This window comes from Cebus imitator, unplaced genomic scaffold (genome assembly GCF_001604975.1).
Source record: "Cebus imitator isolate Cc_AM_T3 unplaced genomic scaffold, Cebus_imitator-1.0 Scaffold73, whole genome shotgun sequence".
Lineage (NCBI taxonomy): Eukaryota > Metazoa > Chordata > Mammalia > Primates > Cebidae > Cebus > Cebus imitator.
This window is the reverse complement of record NW_016107388.1, coordinates 2,842,693-2,858,591: the sequence shown is the minus strand read 5'-3', so window position 1 is coordinate 2,858,591 and position 15,899 is coordinate 2,842,693. Positions and strand designations below refer to the sequence as shown.

General features: G+C 36.7%; 1 protein-coding gene and 1 pseudogene across 1 annotated transcript in view; both read left to right on the top strand.

Annotated features, from left to right (window-relative positions):
- Nucleotides 1-15,899, top strand: part of PXDNL (peroxidasin like) — a 456,288-nt gene that overhangs the window by 166,636 nt on the left and 273,753 nt on the right. The window lies entirely within an intron of this gene.
- LOC108306685 lies at nt 9,731-10,452 on the top strand (annotated as a pseudogene).

Below are 15,899 nucleotides of genomic sequence, written 5' to 3'. Positions count from 1 at the left end.
TTTAGAAATAATTTAGTACACTTAACCCCTGGCGGAAGAAACTGAGCCCAGGTGGGCTGTTTGTACCAATCACTTGGCAGGAGCACCAGCTGCCCTAACGTCCTTATCCAGAGTTTTCTGCCACCGCTGGTTCGTGACCATCATGTTACGACGTGGTCACTTTGGTTTCTGCTTCTTAAATGTTAATACATCATAATAAAAATGTGTTAGGCATTGTTCTAGGTGATTTCTAATATTTATCCACACTGCTTAACTTATACCTTGTTATATTGCAGATTTTCAGGCATTTATAGAGCCCCAAATGACATAAAGTATTCCTCTGTACTAATTTCTTATGGCAGCATAGTAAATTCCCACACACCTAGTGGCTCAAAGCACTGCCCACGTATTAGCTCACAGTTCCGTGGGCTCAAAGTCTGGAGCTTCAACGCTCGTCATGGAGTCTGTGGTTGGCCCTCACCTGGAGGCTTTGGGGAAAGGTCTACCTCAGGCTCATTCAGGTCATTGGCAAGGTTCAGTCCTTGGAATTGTGGGTCTGAGTTTCCTGTTTCCTTGCCGGCTAGTGGGTGGGGTTATTCTCAGCAACCAGAGGCCCCTCTTTGGTCCTGGCTGGTGGCCCCCTGCGTCTTAGAAACAAGCAAAGGCCCACTAAATCCTTTTTACGTTTGAATCTCTCCGACTTCCCTTTCTACCAGAAGCAGAGAAAATGTTCTACTTTTAAAGGGCTGCTGAGATTAAACCAAAACCGCCCAGATCATCAGGCAACTGATTAGTAAACTTAACTACATCTGCAAAATTACTTTTTTTTTTTTTTTTGGGACAGGGTCCCACTCTGTCACAAGCGGGAGGGCAATGGCATAATCTCGGCTCACTGTAACTCGGCCTCTGCTTCTTGGGCTCAAGTGATCCTCCCACCTCAGTCTCCTGAGTAGCTAGGACTACAGGCGCAAGTTACCATGCCTAGCTAATTTTTGTACTTTTTTTTTGATAGAGACAAGGTTTTGCCATATTGCCGAGGTTGATCTCAAACTCCTGGACTCAAATGGTCAATCCACCTTGGCCTCTCAAAGTGTTGGGATTACAGGTGTGAGCCACCACATCTGGCCTGCAAAATTACTTTTATGTATATAAGGGTATCATTGTCACAGGCGTGATATCTCTTTCTATTCAAAGTCCCATTCTTGGGGTCTGGCATCTTCAAATTCTGTCCACCATATCCTCGAAAGTCTGAATTTCTGCTGCACTATATAATGCTATTGCTGTACACACACACACACACACACACGCGCGAACATTCTTTTGTAATGTTATTTTATATAAATGAATGAAGGTTTTCTCAACAATATTTTAATTATACCAACCTATAACAGGCAATTATTTTTAAATGCTTTATAGTTTTATAATCCAACTTTTGTTATTCCATTTATAGCATACAGAATACATGTTTGTGTATTTTTTTTTGTTTGTTTTTTTGAGACGGAGTTTCGCTCTTGTTACCCAGGCTGGAGTGCAATGGTGCCATATCGGCTCACCGCAACCTCCGCCTCCTGGGTTCAGGCAATTCTCCTGCCTCAGCCTCCTGAGTAGCTGGGATTACAGGCACGTGCCACCATGCCCAGCTAATTTTTTGTAGTTTTTAGTAGAAACGGGGTTTCACAATGTTGCCCATGTTTGTGTATTACTGTGAAGCAATCGACCACGATTCTAGAACCTACAAATGAGTAGGAATTTTAGGATGTGTAGATATTTGTAATATATCCTTATGTATGGAAGCAGAGAAAATTTGAGTGTAATATTTATAAAATCCATTTGAATACAGATATACTTGATATATACTCCTACCAATTTTTAAAGCGAGGAATTAGCAAGATGGAAAGTAGTTGATCTTTATTTCATAATATATTAGTAATATTACAAAAAGTATGACTCATGAATCAATCTATTATTAAACTCTTAAAGGGTAAACAACATTACTATTTAGCAATCTAAATCTCATATTTTTAGCAGATTACAAAGATAGCAATATATTGTCCTGAGGAAGTACACAAAAGGAATGTATTCATTTGTCAGAAGAGACTATTTTTGTAACTTAAAAGTGGTTGAGTTGTAAGGAAGTCTCACCTGGAAATATGCAAATGCCATGCTCACACAGTGAATTAGGTTTTTGTAATATCTGGAATTCCAAAAAAAGAGTCAGTAATAGGCAAGAAATTAAGGGAAAATGTTAACCACGAGTTACCTAAAATCACTCTAGGAATAAACTACACTGTTGTATACAGCAGATTTGGAAACTACTTTATTTTCCATCTCACATATTGAGAACTTTTTAACCTTTCAGGATTAGAGGGATTTGTGAAACCTTCAGAATATAGAAGATTCCTCTGGGATATCTAAAAAATATGGCCATATATTTTATGTGGCCTTTGGCTCTTATTCTGAATCTGTTGACAAATTTTATCCAAATTTGTTTTTATAACACCTTCATTTTGTTCAAAACTGTATTATTTTCAGGGGTTCTTTTAAAAATAGGTTTTCACAACAAAATTTTTGAAGTAGGAGGGCAAAATCGTGTGATGCCTTTCCTCACCCATCATAAGGGCAATGACCCATAGTCCAGTAACAAAAGGCAGGCGAACAAGGGAAAAGTAGAACAGATTTATTTAATCAAAGCTTTGCATGGTATGGGAGCCTTCAGAATGAAGGCCCCTAATACAGAGAAAACTGTCTATTTTTATGGCTAGGTTTGATGAAGAATGAGCCGCTAGGTGGAAATCTGATTGGACGAAAACGGTATGATCTAATGCTAACAGACAGAGTCAAGAAATCCAGTCTGTTCTTTCACTGCGATGAAGAAATACCTTGAGACTGGGCAATTTATGGAGAAAAGAGGTTTAATTGGCTCATGGTTCTGCAGGCTGTATGGGAAGCAAGTCTGGGAAACCCTCAGGAAACTTACAATCATAGTGGAAGGCTAAGGGGAAGCAGGCATGTCTTACGTGGCTGGAAGGAGGAAGAGAAAGTGGGGAGGTGCCACAGACTTTTAAACAACCGGATCTCACAAGCACTCACTCACTATCACGAGAGTACCAACGAGAGGGAAACCCACCCCCATGATCTAATTACCTCCCACCAGGCTCCACCTCTGACATTGGTAATTACAACTGGACATGAGATTTGGGCTAGGACACAGACCCAAATCATATTACCTGGCAAGGCCTTTCTGGTCAGATTCATCTTGGCCTCTTCATGCAGCGTTCCTTCCTCCAAGGTGTGGGGCTAGACCCTTTATGGAAAGGGGGTCTTATGGTCTAACATTAAACAAAACAGGTCAGAGAATTTCTTTATGACCAGCTTTTACATAGAAAGGCAGGGAAGGCTGGAGAAGTATTTTTATGGTTCATTGCTGACTTTAGGGAAAGGGGTTCTGGTATGTATGTCCACCTTGGGAAGAAGAATTCTAGTTTTAATGGCTACATTTGAGGGAGAATGAGAGGGGAGAGACAAAAGAGGCTGTGCTTCTGAGGCTGCTTCGGAGGCCATCACTTTGGGTTATCTTTTTCTGAACCCCAAGATAGGTCTGATCTACGTTACACGTCATACTTTCAGGGCTGTGCTTCCAAGTCTAGAAATATTTCTTAAAATATACAAGAAGTCCTAGAGTATCTGCTTGCATAAATGAATGCTGGAGCCCAGCAGATTTACCATTCTTTTAATAAGAGCCACCAAGATTTTTTGAGTTCTCATGAAGATCCAGACTCAGCACCACTCAGAACAATTGTACAGGGGAAGGAAGGTGTTATTATGCTTCTTACTTGGCAGGCTAGCAGGGTGGAGCTGGATCTGGGATTTAAACTTGAGTCTGCCTGAGTACAGAGCACCAAATGTCAGTCACTCAACCTCACTGCTTCTCTTTAGGAATTATCAGTTCCCACAGAGAGTTTGATTTCAAGTTTATTCTTCTGCAGACCTGCTCCTCCTCGGGAGAGGCCCCAGGCACTGATTTCTATTGTGAGGCCACCTATCAGATTCTGCACCCTCAGGCTGACATCACCATGAGCTGAGGAAGGAGAACTAAAACGTGAACCATGCAGCAGGTAGCTGGAGACTATTGCACCTTTCTCTTTAAAATCAGGGATAGCATGGGAAGAGATGCCAGATATAGGCAAAGGTGAGGAAGACAGCAAATCACATTGCCACGCAACAATCTTGCATGTTCTCCACATGTACCCCCAAACCTAAAATGCAATAAAAAAATAATAAATAAATAAAATCAGATAAACTTTACTGGAGGAATTTCCTGGTAATTCCGTGATGTCTGGTTCCTGGTTGCAGCTGCATCCTTATTCTGCCCCTAGTCAGTCCATCCAGGGGGGTTTTATTCAATTTTTCATTTACTATTAAGTTTATTGAAGTCCAAGGAAGAGAACTTTCTTGCGAATACCAACACCTGCTGACTCCCAGGTTGCAGGCCCTCGTCTTTCAGACTTTGCTTTGTTTGTATTTCCTATTTCTGGCCCATTCTCTGCTCTGGTAATGGCCAGTGTTTTTGCCCTTTAGCTTCAGTCCTGCTGTTGCCATCTGGAGGCCCAGGTGACTGGCAGCTAGCTGGCGAGGCAGCGCCTGGGGGCTTGGAAGGCCATTTTTGTTGCACAATGACTCACCAGGGAGCTGCAACTTGGCAGTCAGAAAAGAAGCAGCGACTTTCAAAATGGTGGGATTTTCTTCAAAAGACATTTTATAACCACTTGGAAATCCTTGTATTGGAGCAAGGTTGTCATGGAAGACCCCTCACAGTGCGTGCATGTGTGTTTGTGTGTTTTCCATTACAGGCAGAAGGAAAAAGAAAGGAACAATTCTCCAAACCTCTTTCTCGGCTTTCTCTTCCCTTTCCATTGTCCGTGGGAGAAGTAGCTCTGCGGGGCATCTCTTAAACCCATGGGTCATTTGTGTTTTTAAATTAGTGTGCTTGTTTCATTGTTTTTTAATGCAAAATTAATGCATACTTGCTACAGTCATTTTGTAAAAGAAAAAAAGTGAATGTTAGCAATTAAACATAAAAGAAAGTCTCAACACTTAGAAAGCATCGGCTTACTAATGTTTAGTACATTTCCATGCAGTATTGATTGATCCTGAAATCAGTATCTGTTCAAAGTCGTATTTCTCTAAGCTTCCCAGCCACTATGTGGCACATGTGAAAACTCGATGGAAATCCAGCATTCTTTTTGGCATTGCTGTTTGCAGTGGCACTGAAACAACCAAGACACTTGTGGCATTTAACAGAAAAGCTTCATAGTTGAAGAATGCAATTCTAATCTGAAGTTAATTAAAACAATTGACAGAGTGTTTTTGTCTTTTGTTTGGATTATTTTTTATTACCTCCTATTTATCTTTTGCAAATTGAAATGACCAAATGTACACTAACAAATGCTATCTTTTAACGTCAACGAATTTTAAGAAATGGATCTATTAAAATTATACTGCTTTTAAATTTCACATGCATGTATTTAATTTATAGAGACTGAGGAAGGTTGGGATGGCATTTGGTCAAACTGACAAATTGGGGAATTGTGTTTTTCATTTCTTCCTCTCATGCTTCCCCAGGGACTCCCTGTTAACAATGTATTCTCCTAATTCTCAAACTCTCTTTTCCTTTTTTACATATATATGTAAGTACAGCTGGCCCTCTGAATCTACAGGTTCTGATTCTCAGAGTGCAACCAACCATAGATAAAAATATTTAAAGGAAAATAATAAAAAAGACAACAATAAACCAATACAAATAAAAATTCAGTTTAGAATAAGAACTCTTTAATACATAGCATTTACATTATATTATATGTAATCTAGAGATGATTTAAAGTACAGTCAATCCATCGTATCTGCGGGTTTCAAATTTGGATTCAACTGACCTGAGATTTAAAATATTTGGGAAAAAAAAATCCCACAAACTTTCAAAGAAAAAATTAAATTTTACATCATGTACCACATTGAATCCATGGGAATGAAGTGATATGTAGGCATTATTTTAGTTACAGAAGTAATCTAGAGATGATGTAAAGTATACAGGAGTATTTAGAGCATACAAACGTAGATCATATGCCGATAAGTACACCACCTTATGTAAGGAAATTGAGCATCCTTGAATTTTGGTGTCAGAGGCAGGTCTTTAAACCAATGTCCCACAGATACCCAGGGACTGCTGCACATACATAGATATATATAAAGCTATGGATGCAAATATGTGTGTGTGTGTGTGTGTGTGTGTGTGTGTGTGTGTGTGTGTATGTGTTTGTTATGTTTCTGTGTATTTTTCCTTAGAAATACTTTCTTCAGTTTAGTTTTTGGCCCAAGGAAAAGCTCTTTTGAAGGCAAGTTGTAGGGAGTGTGGCATTGTGGCTGATCCCAGAGGGCACCTTGGTGATCTCTGTCAGACAAATCTACACACATGGCTGTATCTTCCCGTCTATCTGTGGCTGATTCTTACATGGACGCCTTAGAAAAGTACCAGAAATCATCTGTGCAGATTTTTGAACGTGAGGTTTTCTGCGTTTTTCAAAATATGAGACTGAAAATGAGCTGCCTGTTGGTCCCTGTGTGTGTGCAGACATCTTCAGAGGCACAACCTAATTGTTCCTTAATTGCTCCAGGTGAGTCCATCTCAGGTGTGGGCTCCACGCCACCCACCAGACACTTCTTGTATGTCAATTGGAGTGGATTTTTATACTTTAGCATGTGGGGCTATTGTTCTGATAGAGAAAGGCAGTCACTGGGCAAAGCCAATGACTGGGTGGTAGAGGACAGGTGACACTTGCATAGATAGTCTCATAGAGATGCCATGCTCACCCTGCTGTGGTGATGGCCATTCTTTAAAAATAATTATTAAAAAAGTAAAAAAGAAGGGCAGAAACTACCCTACATAAAAAGTAACTATTAAAAAACAATAATGTTGGAAATATTTCCATTGTAGTATGTCTAGAAAGGGAACCAGATGCATGTTGGAGATTTGCATATAATTACATTAATATTGCATATCACAGGGAAAATTATAAATATACCAATCGATAGTAATGATAATATATAAATAATTTGGAAAAAATATTAATTCAAGATAATTCAAAGATTAAAGCATTAAAACGAAACCATAAAGCTTTAAAAAACTGGGAATTTTAATGTGTTCTTAGATTCAGGAACGCCTAAGTATGATACACAATCCAAAGTCCTGAAGAAAAAGAACAATAAATTTTATTACATAAAAATTTAAAACATCTGTATAATACAAACAATAAAGAAAGCTAACAGCAGAAATTATATAAGCTTTGAAAAAATAATTATAAACAATAGTTTTCTTTTGCTTACAAAGGGTTTTTAATAAGTTGATAAAGAAAAATATACAACAAAGCGAAAATATGAGATAAAGGATTTTTTAAGTTAATCTATGTAAAAAGAAACACATGGCCATTGACATAAATTTTCATAATTACTACATCTTTCCTTCAAATAACATTTCAAATAACATTTGAATTTTGAAGTCTTAGAATTTGTCACTCATATATTCCACTTGTAAACCTGCTTTTTTTGAAGAAATATGCATGAAGAAAAAACAAATTCACTTAATGATAAATTCAAGTGGACTAAGCAGATGAAAGAATGTGAGCTTGAAGACTGGTCTTTTGGATTAACATAATCTGATTTTAAAAGTATTTAAATACGTGAAGTCTTTAAGAAATATGGGATTATGTAAAGCAAAATAACCTGTGAATTATTAGCATTCCTGAGAAAGAAGGAGAAAAAGCAAACAACTGGAAAATATACTTGAGGGAATAATTTAAAAAAACTTCCTTAATCTAATTGGAGATGTAGACATCTAGATACAAAAAAATCTAGAGAACACCTGCCAGATACTATACGAAACAAATATCATCAAGGCATATAATCACCAGACTGTCCAAAGTCAATGCTCAAGGAAAAAATACTCATATACAAAGGGAAGCCCATCAGGCTAACAGCCTTACAAGTCAGGAGAGTTTGGGGGCCTATTTTCAGCATTCTTAAAAAAAAAGAGATTCCAATCAAGAATTTCATATCCCACCAAACTAAGCTTCAGAAATGAAGGAGAAATAAAATCTTTTCCAGACAAGCAGGTGCTAAGGGAACTCATCACCACTAGACCAGACTTACATGAGATCCTTAATGAAGTTCTAAACATGGAAACAGAAGAATGATACCTGCTACCACAAAACACATTTAGTGTATAGCCTGCAGACTATATATATATATATATATATAATATATCTATATATATATTATATATATATTATATATATGTAATGTGTATATATTACAATGAAACTACAACTAAAGCAAACAGCTAACAACTTTGCAATAGGATCAAACTCTTACATATGAATACTAACCTTGAATGTAAATGTTCTAAATGGCCTATTTTAAAGGCAAAGAGGGGCAAGTTGGTAAGAAAAGAGGACCCATCTATCTGCTGTCTTCAAGAGATTCAAGTCACATATAATGACACCCATAGGTTCAAAGCAGAGGGTTAGTGAAAAATCTGCCATGCAAATGGAAAAAAGAAAAGCAGGAGTTGCTATTCTTATATCAGAAAAAACAGAGTTTAAATCAACAACAGTAAAATCAAGACAAAGAAGGGCATTACATAATGACAAAGTGTTCAATTCACCAGGAAGACTTAACTATCCTAAATATATGCACACCAAACATTGGAGCACCCAGACTTATAAAACAAGTATTTCTAGATCTACAGTGACTTAGCCAAACAGTAATAGTCACGAACTTCAACACCCCAATGACAGAAATGGACAGAGAATCCAGGCAGTAAATCAACAAAACTATGAACTTAAACTCAACACTTGACCAGTTAAACTTAGTAAACATTACAGAATACTCCACTGATCAACCACAGAATATATATTCTCTCATCTGCACATGGAGCATACTACAAGATTGACCATATGCTTGACCATAAAGCAAGTCACAATAAGTTTAAAAAGAATCAAAATCATACTAGTCATACTCTTGAGCCACAGTGGAATAAAAATATAAATCAGTTTCAAAAAGATCTCTCAAAACCACACCCTTACCTGCAAGTTAAACAACTTGTTTCTGAATAACATTTGGATAAACAATGAAATCAGAAATCAAAAAATTCTTGGAAATAAATAAAAAGTTATATAACATATCAAAATCTCTGGGATGCAATAAAAGCAATGTTAAGAGGAAAGTTGATAGCAATAATGCCTACCTCAAAAAATTAGACAGATCTCAGATTAACAATCTTACTTCACTCCTGGAAAAATAAGAAGAAACTAACCCCAAAACTAGTAGGAGAAAAGAAGTAAATAAAATCAAAGCAGAAATAAATAAAATTGAGACCCAAAATCCATACAAAGAATCAACAAAACCAAAAGTGGATTGTTCAAAAAGACAAGATGGATAGACCACTAGCTAGATTAACAAAGAGAAAAAGAGAAGATCTGAATTAGCACAATCAGAAATTACAAAGGAGACGTTACAACCAAGCCCACAGAAATACAAAAGACTCTCAGAGACTGTATGAACATTTCTATACACACAAACTAGAAAATCTAGAGGAAATTGATAAATTCCTGTAAGCACACAATCTCCCAAGATTGAATCAGGAAAAAACTGAAATGCTGAATGGAGCAATATCAACTTCAAAAATTAAATCAGTCCCTCACCCCATGCCCAGGCCCCACCAGCGGAAGCCCCTGTGCCCGCACCATGTCAAAGAAAAAAGGATTGCGTGCAGAAGAAAAGAGAACTCTCATGATGGAAATATTTTTTGAAACTAAAGATGTATTTCAATTAAAAGACTTGGAGAAGATTGCTCCCAAAGAGAAAGGCATTACTTCTTTGTCAGTCAAAGAAGTCCTTCAAAGCTTAGTTGATGATGGGATGTTTGACTCTGAGAGGGTCGGAACTTCTAATTATTATTGGGTTTTTCCAAGTAAAGCTCTTCATGCAAGGAAACTTAAGTTGGAGTCTCTGGAATCTCAGTTGTCTGAGGGAAGCCAAAAGCATGCAAGCCTACAGAAAAGTATTGAAAAAGCTAAAATTGGCCGATGTGAAACGGAAGAGCGAATGACACTAGCAAAAGAACTTTCTTCACTTTGAGATCAAAGGGAACCGCTAAAGACAGAAAAATACAAAAATTGTGACCCACAAGTCGTGGAAGAAATATGTCAAGCAAGTAAAGTAGCCAATGAAGATGATAACAGATGGACTGATAACATATTTGCAATAAAATCTTGGGTCAAAAGAAAATTTGGGTTTGAAGAAAATAAAATTGATAAAACTTTTGGAATTCCAGAAGACTTTGACTACATAGACTAAAATATTCCATGGCGGTGAAGGATGTAAATTTTAAACAATTATCTAAATAAGTGTACTGAATTTTCATCTGCCTGTAACTGTATGTATTCTTTTCTTAATGTTAAATAAAGTATAAAATGCAAAGAAACATTGAGTCTGTAATAAAAAGCCTGCCAACCAAAATAAGCCTTGTACCAAATGGAATCACAGCCAAATGCTACCAGATGTGCAAAGAAGAGCTGACAGCAATTCTACTAAAACTATTTTAGAAAACCAAGGAGGCACCCTTCCCTAACTCATTCTATGAAACTAGCATCTCCTTGATACACTCACCTAGCAAAAATACAATAAAAAAGGAAACCACAGGCCAATATTTCTGGTGAACATAGATATAAAAATCCTCAACAAAATGCTAGCAAACGGAATCCAGCAGCACATCAAAAATTAGTTCACTATGATAAAGTCTGCTTAATTCCTGGGATTCAAGATTGGTTCAGCATATGAAAATCAACAAATGTAAGAATGTGATTCACCACATAAGCAGAATTAAAAAGAAAAACTATATGATCATCTCAATAAATGCAGAAAGAGCTTTTGATGAAAATCAACATCTCTTCATGGTGAAAACTTTCAAGAAACTAGGCATTGTAGGAATATACATAATAAGCCATCTATGATAAACTCACAGCCAACATCATACTGAACAGGCAAAAACTGGGAGCATTACCCTTGAGAACTGGAATAAGACAAGGATGGCAACTCCTGTCATTTCTATTCAAAATAGTACTAAAAGTGCTAGCAAGGGCAGCCAGGCAAGAGAAAGAAATGAAAGGCATCAAAATAGGGAAAAAAAAGTCAAACTACCTCTCTTTGTGGACAATATGATTCTATACCTTAAAATTCTAAAAATTTCATCACAAGCCTCCTGGAACTGGTAAATGACTTCAACAAAGTTCAGGAGACAAAATAAACATACAAAAAGTAGTAGTAGCATTTTTATACACCAATCACATTCAAGCTGACAGCCAAATTAAGAATGCAATCCTATTTACAGTAGCCACATACATACACATACACACACAAATAGTTAGAGATGTATCTAACCAAGGAAGTGAAAGACCTCTGCAAGGACAACAAAACAAAACAAAAAAACTGCTAAAAGAAATCATAGATGGTACAAACAAATAGAAAAATATTCCATGCACATGGATTGGAAGAATTAATATCCATTAAAATGACCATACTGCTCAAAGTGATCTATAGATTCAATGCTATGCCTAGCAAATTACCAGTGTCATGCTTTTCACAGCATCTGAAAAAGAAAACTGTTCTAAAGTTTATGTGGAATCCCCCAAAAGCCTCAACTACCAAAGCAATCTTAAAAGAACAAAGCCAGAGGCATCACATTACCCAATTACAAAGTATATTAGAAGGTTACAGTAATCAAAACAGCATGGTACTGGTACAAAAACAGACACACAGACCACTGGAACAGAATATACAGCCCTGAAATAAAGCCACACACCAACAGTCATCTGATCTTTGATGAAGCTGACAAAAATAAGCAATGGGGAAAAAAATCCTTATTCAATAAATGGTGCTAGAGTAGCTGGCTAGCCATATGTAGAAGAATAAAATTTAACCCCTACTTTTTCACTGTACACAAACAATAATTCGAGATGAATTAAATATTTAAATCTAAGACCTCAGACTCTAAGAATTCTCGAAGAAAATCTAGGAAATACCATCTGGACATGGGTATTGGGAAAATTTTTTTGACTAAGTCCTCGAAAGCAAGTGCAAAGAAAACAAAAATCAACAAGTGGGCCCTAATAAAAATAGCTTCTGTACAGCAAAAGAAACTAAAAATCTAAAAACAGAGTAAACAGACAACCTACAGAATGCGAGAAAATATTTGCAAACTGTGCATCCAATAAAGGTCTATTATCTAGAATCTTGAAGGAACTTAAACAATTAAACAAGCAAAAAACAAATAACCTCAATAAAAATCGGCAAAGGACACGAACAGAGACATCTGAAAAGAAGGCATATATGTGGCCAACAAACATATGATAAAATGCTCATCATCACCAATCATTAGATAAAAACAAATCAAAACAACAAGATACTACCTCTATAATAATAATCAGAATGCGTATTATTAAAAAGTAAAAAAAGCAAAAGCTATGGGTTAGGCTGTGGAGAAAAGGGAATCCTTATATGGTGTTGATTGGAAAGTGAATTAATTCAGCCACTGTGGAAAGCAGGTTGAAGATTGCTCAAATAATTTAAAACAGAACTACCTTTTGACCCAGCAATTCTATTACTGGATACATATCCAAAAAAAAAAAACCAAAAAACAAAAATAAACACACAAAAAATCATTCTACCAAAACTACACACATGCTCATATGTTAATGACAGCATTATTCATAACAGCAAAATCATGGAATCAACATAGGTGACCATCAATGGTGGACTGGATAAGGAAAATGTGATACATATACACCAGGGAATACTATAGAGCCAAAAAAAAAAAAAAAAAAGAATGAAATCATGTTCTTTGCAGCAACGTGGATGCAGCTGGAAGTCATTATTCTAAGTGAATTGATGCAGAAATCAAAAAACCAAATACTACATGTTTTCACTTACAAGTGGAAGCTAAACATTGGATACTCATGGACATAATGAGGGCGACAATAGACACTGGGGACTACAAGAGTGGAGAGGAAAGGATGGTGGCAAAGGCTAGAAAATTATTTAGTACTATTCTAGGTACCAGGGTAATGGGATTGTCCATACCCTGGAATCAATCAATATACTCAGATAACGTATCTGCACATGTGCCCCCTGAATCTAAATCTAAAATAAAAGTTGGAAAAAAATAATAAATCTGTGTTCTGTAATCAGCCTGACCTCTTTTTCTTTCCTTTCTCCTTTTTCTTTTTTTTCTTGCTGTTTTGAGCTGCAAATGATTTATCTGTTGTTTATGATAATATTTATATTTTTCTGTGGCTGTGATATATTATCAAGGGTAGCTATAAGTGACTTTTGCCATGAATCTCTTGCTTGGTAATTATGCAAATAACTCCAGAATAATGGTTTATGTTTATTGAAAGTTTATACAGTGTTTAATTTGGTATGCACAGAAATGAAGTTCACACAGCTTTCATGTTAAGAGTAGCAGAACCACACTTCTGGAGTATCCAAATGAAAATAACCACAACCATAACAAGCAGGAACAGACCAACGTTATTGCCACTTACAACAGTATATTATTTGTATCCAAAAGGAGTAAATCTTGGCATTACTCTAGTAGTAATTTTATGTGAGATAGGAGAGAGTTCTATTTTCCTTTTTAAATTTTATCATTTTTATTTTTTATTTTACACTTTGATGAATGGATGACTATGCAAATAGCCTTTATCTTTTCTAGTAGTCTCTTATTGCTTTTAATAAAATTTTTCTAACCACACAGTATACGTTTCTATAATATTAAATATGCAAGTGTATGTGTGCGTACTATGGGTAAGACGTTGGGTTTCAGCGAAAAAAGATACAGCTAATAAACTGGGCTATTGATCTAATGCTGATTCCTCTTTACCCTTAAAAGCTTGATCATCAGCATATTCCGATCTCCTGCTTTCAAAGATTGTTTTATTTTCTCAATAAAAACTGGAACATTTTTCTGTTTTCTTCTTGGGAGTTTTGCTTGCTTTTTTTTGTTTTTTGTTCCCTTGGCATCACGGGCAACATTAGGATATAGCATATGGCCATAAATTTCCCTAAGCTTGTGCTGATTTTTGACGAAAGAATGTTAGGTATTATTTTATGCCCTGAATTTTAGTAGACCCACCCATAAATTTTGAATGCATTTTCTTTATGAATAGTAAAACAAAATGCTATAAATGACAGTTTCTATAACCACTTAACCAAAACATTACTTGGATAAGGATCCAACAATTAAAATTACAATAAAGATCTTTTGATGGAAACCATAGTCGTTTGAATAAAACGACAAGAAACATGTACTTGTGATTGGAAAATACATTCAACTGTGAACCATTTTAATGGGCTTGTTTCTTGTCAGCAATAAAAACATTTTCAAGAAAACAAGTTAAATTGATCTCATACTTTAGGTTATTCACATCATAACTTCAGTGCACTTTTTTGAAATCTCATGTTTTATTTTTGTTAAAATTTAAATAACTATAAAATAATATGCAGAATTAGGAGAAATACCTAATGTAGGTGATGGATTGATGGGCGCAGCAGACACCATGGCATGTGTATACCTATGTAACAAACCTGTACTTTCTGCACATGTACCCCAGAACTTAAAGCATAATAATAAAAAATGCAGAAACGTAGGCTTCAAGCACATTTAATATACTAAAGAAAGACTATTTATGATATGTTCTATTTTCCATTTCTTAATTGTGGCTTTGAAAGATAATTAGCACTGATGCTCAAAGACATATTCTGTATGAAATGAATCAGTTTCTCTCCCCTAGGCACCATCATTGGAAGATTTAAGAAAATAGTCACTCAGGCCAGGCGCGGTGGCTCACGCCTGTAATCCAAGCACTATGGGAGGCCGAGGCGGGCGGATCACGAGGTCAAGAGATCGAGACCATCTTGGCCAACATGGTGAAATCCCGCCTCTACCAAAAATACAAAAAATTAGCCGGGCGTGGTGACGCGCGCCTGTAATCCCAGCGACTCGGAGCCTGAGGCAGGAGAATTGGTTGAAACCGGAAAACGAAAGTTGCAGTGAGCCAGGATCGCGCCACTGCACTCCAGCCTGGCGACAGAGCGAGACTCTGTCTCANAAAGAAAGAAGAAAATAGTCACTCAAATTGTTTTTTGTGGTCTGTGGTTAAGACGATGTCACATACCACACATACACACACATCATAGCAGATGTGCAAATTACCTACACACATACACATATGTATGTATACACACAAGTATAGTTTATTCTACATGCATTGGTGCATGTATTTAATAGACTAAGGGGGACAAATAGTCATTTCTTCAAGTAAATATATTTTCATGTTGGTGGTCTGGGGACCTAACAGAAGTGCATTAATTGATTTGGAACTATAGAATGAGAGAATACCTAAACAGCAAATTCTCCCAGGACAAGGTTTGTGTCCGATAATAATCATATGATAACTAGTTATATTGCTTTCAGCCTGCTTAAAAATTTCTTGAACACATGGTGGACTGTAAAGTTGAATGGCTCATTGACTGAAGCTAAGAATTATCCATGGAAACTGACATTATCTCTGTATGGCATCAGCTCCAATGCATGCTGTAGATTAGTTGCTCTGCCTTCCATAGCCAGGATGCTGGGCAGTCACAAATGGTGAGAAATGGCTCTGGTGCCATAGGTGAGATGTCAGCCACTCCAGATGCTGCTTGAGGAATTTAACAGTGAGGCCTACAGTGAATCAGTTAGGAACAGATGAGCTTGGGAATCTCTAGGCTGCCTGTGAAATTGTGCATGATAACTGAAATAATCACCTGCT